Source organism: Macrobrachium rosenbergii, chromosome 41 (genome assembly GCF_040412425.1).
Source record: "Macrobrachium rosenbergii isolate ZJJX-2024 chromosome 41, ASM4041242v1, whole genome shotgun sequence".
Classification (NCBI taxonomy): domain Eukaryota; kingdom Metazoa; phylum Arthropoda; class Malacostraca; order Decapoda; family Palaemonidae; genus Macrobrachium; species Macrobrachium rosenbergii.
In genome coordinates, this window is record NC_089781.1 from 65950790 (window position 1) to 65958039 (window position 7250).

The 7250-nt window shown below is 37.5% G+C and overlaps 2 pseudogenes; one reads left to right on the forward strand and one right to left on the reverse strand.

Annotated features, from left to right (window-relative positions):
• Window positions 1-1333: 1333 nt before the first annotated feature.
• LOC136826496 (cytochrome b-like) lies at window positions 1334-2610 on the forward strand (annotated as a pseudogene).
• Window positions 2611-2849: 239 nt separating this feature from the next.
• On the reverse strand, window positions 2850-3536 carry LOC136826497 (NADH-ubiquinone oxidoreductase chain 1-like; annotated as a pseudogene).
• Between the last annotated feature and the right edge of the window lie 3714 nt (window positions 3537-7250).

Sequence of the window (7250 nt, forward strand, 5' to 3'; positions counted from 1 at the left end):
ATCAGACACTCAACAAACTCACCCTACACTCAGGAACCAAAGACAAGCCAACTGTAACGGAACCGCCCCTTCTATACAAACTCAAAATAGAGATTAACAAAGGCAAAGAACCGAATAAAGTATAAAATAACATATACACGCCAGCTTGCAATCACTCAGGCTGGTACCCCCACCCTAAAATTAAAATCATAGTAGGAATTAAAGAACTCTCAAAACACACATAAAATATTAAATAATCAAGGCAAGAAAATGTTAAAACCAAGCTTAATAACAAAAAAATTTTAACTAACAAAAACACACTATCAAAATCTTTAAAATTTTCAACCTTCTGCCTCCTCCTAACAACGAGAGCTATAATTCAGAAACTCGATAAAATCAAAATGTACCCAATACAATCCAACCCAAATCCCTGCACCAAACAAGAAAAGGAAAACCCATTAAGTGAGTAGACCCCGAATACAAAATTGGCCAAAAACAGAGGCACATGCACAGCCACCACCTATCAACCACCAAAGTTATCAATAAAACCATTAAAATAAACTTTAACATCTTAAAACATCAAGACTCCCAAAATTATCATTCCCATGCCTACGAACAATAGAAACAAGTAAAGCCAAAGCCAAAGTCCCCTCACACACAGCAAGCGTAAGAAAAAATAACACAAAATACAAATCTCTGCCTAAGTGGCCAAAAGCCTGAGCTATAAATAAAAAAAATGTTCACTATAATGAACTCAAAGCTTTACAAAACATTCAATAAATGTTTTCGTTTCCCCACAAAAGTTAGTAAACCATAACACAAACAAAACAAGGGGACATAAAGTAAAAAAATTGAAAATTGCCATTAGTTTCAATAGTTTAAATAAAATAATGGTTTTGTAAACCGTAGATGAATTTATTGTTCTTGAAGCTCAGAAAGAAGAAAACATTCCCATCCTCAGTCCCCAAAACTAATATTTTTATATAAACTTCTTTCTGTATCAACATACTACTCCTATCTTGTCTTATACTAATATCTTCTTCAATTTGCTTCACAAGCATGACACAACCCCTACCCATAGGACTCACACTAATCCTTCAAACTATTATAATTTGTGTATCTGCAGACCTTTTATCAAAATTTATATGGTTCTCCTACATTCTATTCTTAATTTTCCTGGGGGTGACTCTAGTCCTATTTATCTACGTAGCCTCCCTTGCCTCAAATGAAACATTTAAACGTTCAGTTAAAATAGTCTCAGCTTTCATCCTGCCTCTATCAGTAACACTCATTTTACCATTCCTCGAGCAGATAATAACACCAAACTAAAGACACGACAGAGCTCTTACTCCTGAGAAGACTCCAAGACATTCAATCAACCTAAATATCACTCAGCCACATGTACAACCCTACCACAGCTACCCTTACGAGTGCGATTATCTTTAATCTTCTACTAACCCTTATTGTCGTAGTTAAACTAAGATCAACCTTTTCCGGACCCCTTTGAACATCCTAATGACAGCACCCATACGAAAATCACACCCGCTCTTTAAAATCACCAATGGAGCCCTAGTAGACCTGCCCACCCCAGCCAATATTTCTATTCTCTGAAATTTTGGATCCCTTCTAGGCATGCGCTTAATGGTTCAAATCGCAACAGGATTATTTTTAGCAATACACTATAGAGCAAATGTAGACCTAGCCTTTTCAAGAGTAGCTCACATCTGCCGAGATGTAAATTATGGCTGACTCCTCCGAACAGTTCACACCAACAGTACTTCATTCTTTTTCATTTGCCTATACAGACACATCGAATGGGGAATTTACTACGGATCATTTTTGTATATGCACACCTGATCAGTGGGAGTAATTATCCTATTCTTAACTATAGCGACAGCCTTCCTAGGGTACGTGCTACCATGAGGACAAATATCATTCTGGGGGCCACGTAATTACTAATCTGATGTCAGAAATCCTGTTTGTACGCACAGACTTAGTAAAATGAATTTGAGGGGGTTCGCAGTAAGTAACGCAACCCTAACAAGATTCTTCACCTTCCATTTCTTATTCCCATTCATTATTGGAGCTGCCTCTATAGTCCACATCTTATTCTTAAATCAAACAGGATCCAACAACTCCCTAGGAATTTCTAGACAACTGGAAAAAGTACCATTCCACCCATATTTCTCATTTAAAGACATCATAGGGTTTGTAGTCACACTAGCCGCCCTAATCGTCCAGACACTTCTCGACCCCTATCTACTCGGAGATCCAAACAACTTTATCCTAGCCAACCCCCTGGTAACACCAGCCCACATTCAGCTAGAATGATGCTTCCTGTTCACCTATGCAATTCTATGATCAATCCCAAACAAACTAGGCGGAGTTATCGCCCTAGTCATGTCAGTGGCCATCTTATTCATTTTACCATCCACACACAAAAACAAGTTCTGAAGACTGGTTTTCTACCCAGTCAGACAAATTTTATTTTGATCTATGATTAGAATTGTAATTTTACTAACATGAATCGGGGCTCAACCAGTAGAAGATCCTTACATCCTCACAGGACAAATCCTAACAGTCCTATATTTCTCCTTCTTCATTATTAATCCGTTAGCAATAATTGCATGAGATAAACTCATGGACTGACTATTTATCTTTAGGAAAACAAGCATTTTGAAAGCACCCAACAAGAGTTCGAATCTCTTAATATTCTGTCCTAATTTTCTTACAAAACTATATTAGGGCAACCTCCAAGAAAAATTTCAATCCCATGAAAAAATGCAGTAATTTAAAGCCACAGGAAAGAAACTCTTTCAAGCAAGCTGTATCAACTTATCATAACAGAACCGTGTTAAAGTACCATGCACTCAGACAAAACTAAAACCACTAAATATAACTTTTATATAAAACAGAAAAGAAACAAGGTCCCTCCCTAAGAAAATAATGAAAAAAAAGAGCTCTTAAAAACAAAATTCTGGCATACTCGGCCATAAAAATTGAAGCGAAATCCCCACCCCTATATTCAGTATTAAAACCAGACACTAATTCAGACTCACCCTCCCCAAAATCAAAAGGAGTTCGATTACTCTCAGCCAAACAAGAAGCAAATCACAACAAAGCCAAAGGAAACCCTAAAAGAAAAAAGCAACAATAATGCTGATAGCTCTCAAATAACCCTAAGTCAAACCCCCCCCTGCCAGAAATAATATAATAAGCAAAATTAGAGCAAGACTTACCTCATAAGAAATAGTCTGAGCAACAGCACGAAGACAGACCAAAAGGGAATATTTAGAATTAGAAGCCCAGCCCGCCCATATAGTAGAGTATACTCTTTCTCTAGTACAACAAAGGAAGAATAAGACCCCTAATTCAAAAGAAAACAAGCCAAGCTCATATGTCATCAAACACCAGCAGACTAAAGCAATAAACAACCTAAACACAGGAGACAGATAAAAAGGAATAAAATTACTTATAGGAGGAAAAGTTTTTTCCTTAGTGAATAATTTAATAGCATCAGCAAAGGCTGTAGTAGACCAGTATAACCCACTTTATTAGGACCCTTGTGAATCTGAATATAACCTAAAGTCTTATGCTCAAGCAATAAAAAAAAAAAGCAACAGAAATCAAAACCAAAATCACTAAAATTAAGTAACTAACTAGCTTAATCAAAACCATCACAGAAAGAATTCACAAAGAACTACTTCCTATTACCTAAAGTAATCACTATATCAACGGATCCTAAATCCGACGCACTAATCTGCCAAGGCAATCCACTAAAATTTATTTTGCACAAATATTATCTCAAAAGCTCAACCCTTTCGTACTAAAGCCATTTTTAAACTCTTTAAAGATAGAAATCAAACCTGGCTCACACCGGTTTGAACTCAAATCATGTAAAATTTCAAAGGTTGAACAGACCCACCAGCTAAATGGCTACACTTAGCTGAAATTTAAATTCAACATCAAGGTCGCCACTACTCTTGTTGATAAGAACTCAAAGAAAATCACGCTGTTATCCGTAAAGTAACTTATTCTTTTAATACCCAAGGAAGGATCAAACACTAATTAATACTATAAAACTTAATAGACAGTTACATATTATATCTACACCTCCCCAATGAAATATAAACTAGACAAAACTACTTTCACCCACATCGCAAATCAAGCCTAACTTATATTAAGTTTTATAGGGTCTTACTGTCCCACTAAATAATTTGAGCCTTTTCACTCAAAAGTTAAATTCAACATCGCAAAGGAGACAGCTTATCCCTCATCCAACCATTCATTCAAGCCTCCAATTAAAAGACTACTGACTATGCTACCTTAGCACAGTCAAGTTACTGTGGCCCTTTAAATAAATCAGTGGGCAGGCTAGACTTTATAACTAATTCACACAGACATATTTTTGATAAACAGGCGGGGACAAAATTTGCCGAGTTCCTTCTAAATGCCTCTCCAAGTATTTAAAAAAAAAAAAAACTCAAACATAAAAATTAACTTCAATCCTACTTATATAAACATTTTACTTGTCACTTAAGCAGTAAATGAAATTCTTTACTGAAAATAGCAAGCGTCTTATAAATATAAAAAAAAAATCAATATTACTTTAACGTTATACCAAGGTGGCTGATTTTAAGCCCACCTCAAATGAAAACCGACAGAACACTTAGCAAAACAGTGGGTAAGAAGCTCATTCCTCCTACCATTACTATCGGATTAAATTTAAACCCGACACAAAATTAAATTCACTTAGTAAAGAACCAGATATACAAAGATCGACTAACATATCACCACTAGAGATTCATTACAAATCACTTTACAACATAAAAGAGCAATAAAATCTAGCTCTCCTTGTTTCGGGACCTCAAAACTAATAGGCCAATATAGTTCACCCCCTGATACTAAAGGTACAAAGATTAAACACTACATTACCCAAATTCAATAATGATTCCATCACTGTACTTATCAACTATAATCTATAAACAAAATTCTACAAAATACTAACCAACAAAATCAATTAATTCTTTATCAAACTAGGCTACAAACGAAATCACTCCAATAACAAGCAATTATTAAGTAGTGCCTCAAAGGCAATCCCTCCAGTGTAAGTTGAGTGCTTAAAAATTAGTTACTACTCATACTCCTAGATGCATTTTCCAATACAACTAATATGTTACGACTTATCTCACTTTAAAGGATGAGAGCGACGGGCGATGTGTATATATCCTAGAGCTGCTATCAATCTAACATACTAAAAAGAAATACAATTAAATCCACCTTCAAGAACTCATTTCAGAGAACTGTCTGTCTACAAATATAATGCACTGTAACCCACCGATATCTTCGCCATAGGCTGCACCTTGACCTAATATACTTAATGTGAATTAATTTTAATGTCTATATTAATACACCACCTAATAATGGCAGTATACATACAATTCCACAAGACAAAGAAAAATGATTCGTGGCATATCGTTTAAATGGCAGGTTCCTCTAACTAGACGTGGATACCGCCAAATCCTTTAAATTTCAAGATCATAACTGGTACTAATCAAGTAACACGCTTTAAATCTAGTATAACAGGGCATCTAATCCTGGTTTAAATCTAGACTTCAATGGCCTCCAAGAAAATCCACAAATTTCAACTTTACTACTGAACCATAAATTTCACCTCTTAAGTCTCTAAAAGGAAAAAAAAAAAACTCACAAATACATATCCTGTAACCAATAACCTTATACCACCCCTATTTACTCCCAGCCTAACTGCAGATACTGACACAAATTTAACCTGAAATTACTAGAATTACTGGATCAAAGAACTACTCCAAAAGCAAATACATATACTGAAATCCAACCAAACAAATCTATTGATTTTAATTGTCTCACACCTACTTACATGCAAATTATTCCTTAATCAGAGGAACAAGCAAGGATCAAACTTTCAAGCCAAATAAACTTAATATAAAAGAAAATAAAAACAACTACTTTATAATTATTAATTATAGAACAATATACAAATATATATCACAAAAACCTCCTAAACGAGCAGTTGCCAGCACCAAAGGAAGTCACCCCCCAAGAATGAGACCCCCACTCACTTGAAATTAAAGTTTTAATGATGATCAATTATTTTAATTATATATATGGAAGGAAAAGCTAAGGCAGCCCTCCCCTCACTGGAGAAGAGTCAAAGATGTGACATGGTCGAAGTTCGTAGGGTCATCACAAAAGCCTACGAATAACCCCGGAGAAATGGAGACTGGTTCCGAGGTCTTGCCAAGGAAGTTGGTTACTCATGGACTGTATGGGCCTGTCACAAGACCCAGTCTGGTATCCGCTAGTTCGACTTCCTGTCATGCACTACCTTCGAGGACTTATTCAATTGGACCATGCTGGAGGATCTTTTCCCATGTATGCCAAGCCCCTTGCTGTGTATCTCAGTGATAAGCAGCTCGCTACACTTATGGAAACCTGCTGTTTAGCCAATTCATGGGAAACCTACAACCAGTCCTAAAGCATGTCTCACTGACGCATAGTGCTACCCAAGTACCTCTTAGGCTCAACTCGCCCGAAGTATGGCCTGCCTAGCAAGCCTATTGCATCCACTGTAAGAAGTTGGGGCACACTGAATCTGATTGTTGCAACAGTTTGGGAAACAATAGGCAGCCTACTACCAACAACCAGAACTCCTCTCCCTCTACGTCCACTCAATCTTCTCCACCGACAGTAACCATAGGGAAATCAGCCCGTTCAGAGGGACTCTGCTGGGACTGTGGAACTCCAGGGCACTGTTGGATATCCTGGTTGCCCAAAGTATATCCCCCTCTAACAAGCACGTCAACTTGATTAGTACCATGACCTCCACAGCTGTGCCGCTGGATATGTCTCACCCTGAGCGGGTGTGGACATAGTCTGTCTCATTGGCACCCCTGGATGGCTGTAGCTTACCAGTGAACCTGCCAGTTACGATAGACACTGGCTTGGATATTAGTCTGATTGACAGACCTGAGTGCCAGCCAGTGCCACTGTTGACGAAAAGACTAGGTGGACGATGACTTGGATAAAGGAGAAGAACAAAACCATTCCCACAGTTGAGCTTCAGGTGACCCCTTGGGGCACACAACCTCACTGCATTAGCATGGTGAATAAAATCAGACATGGAGTGAAGTTCCTGTTGGGATGAGACCTCCTCTGGGACTGTCCTTCCCAAGTGCCATCGTGTTGCTTAGCTACCTCCACCAGGGAGGCCTTAACGCCAAAACCACTTG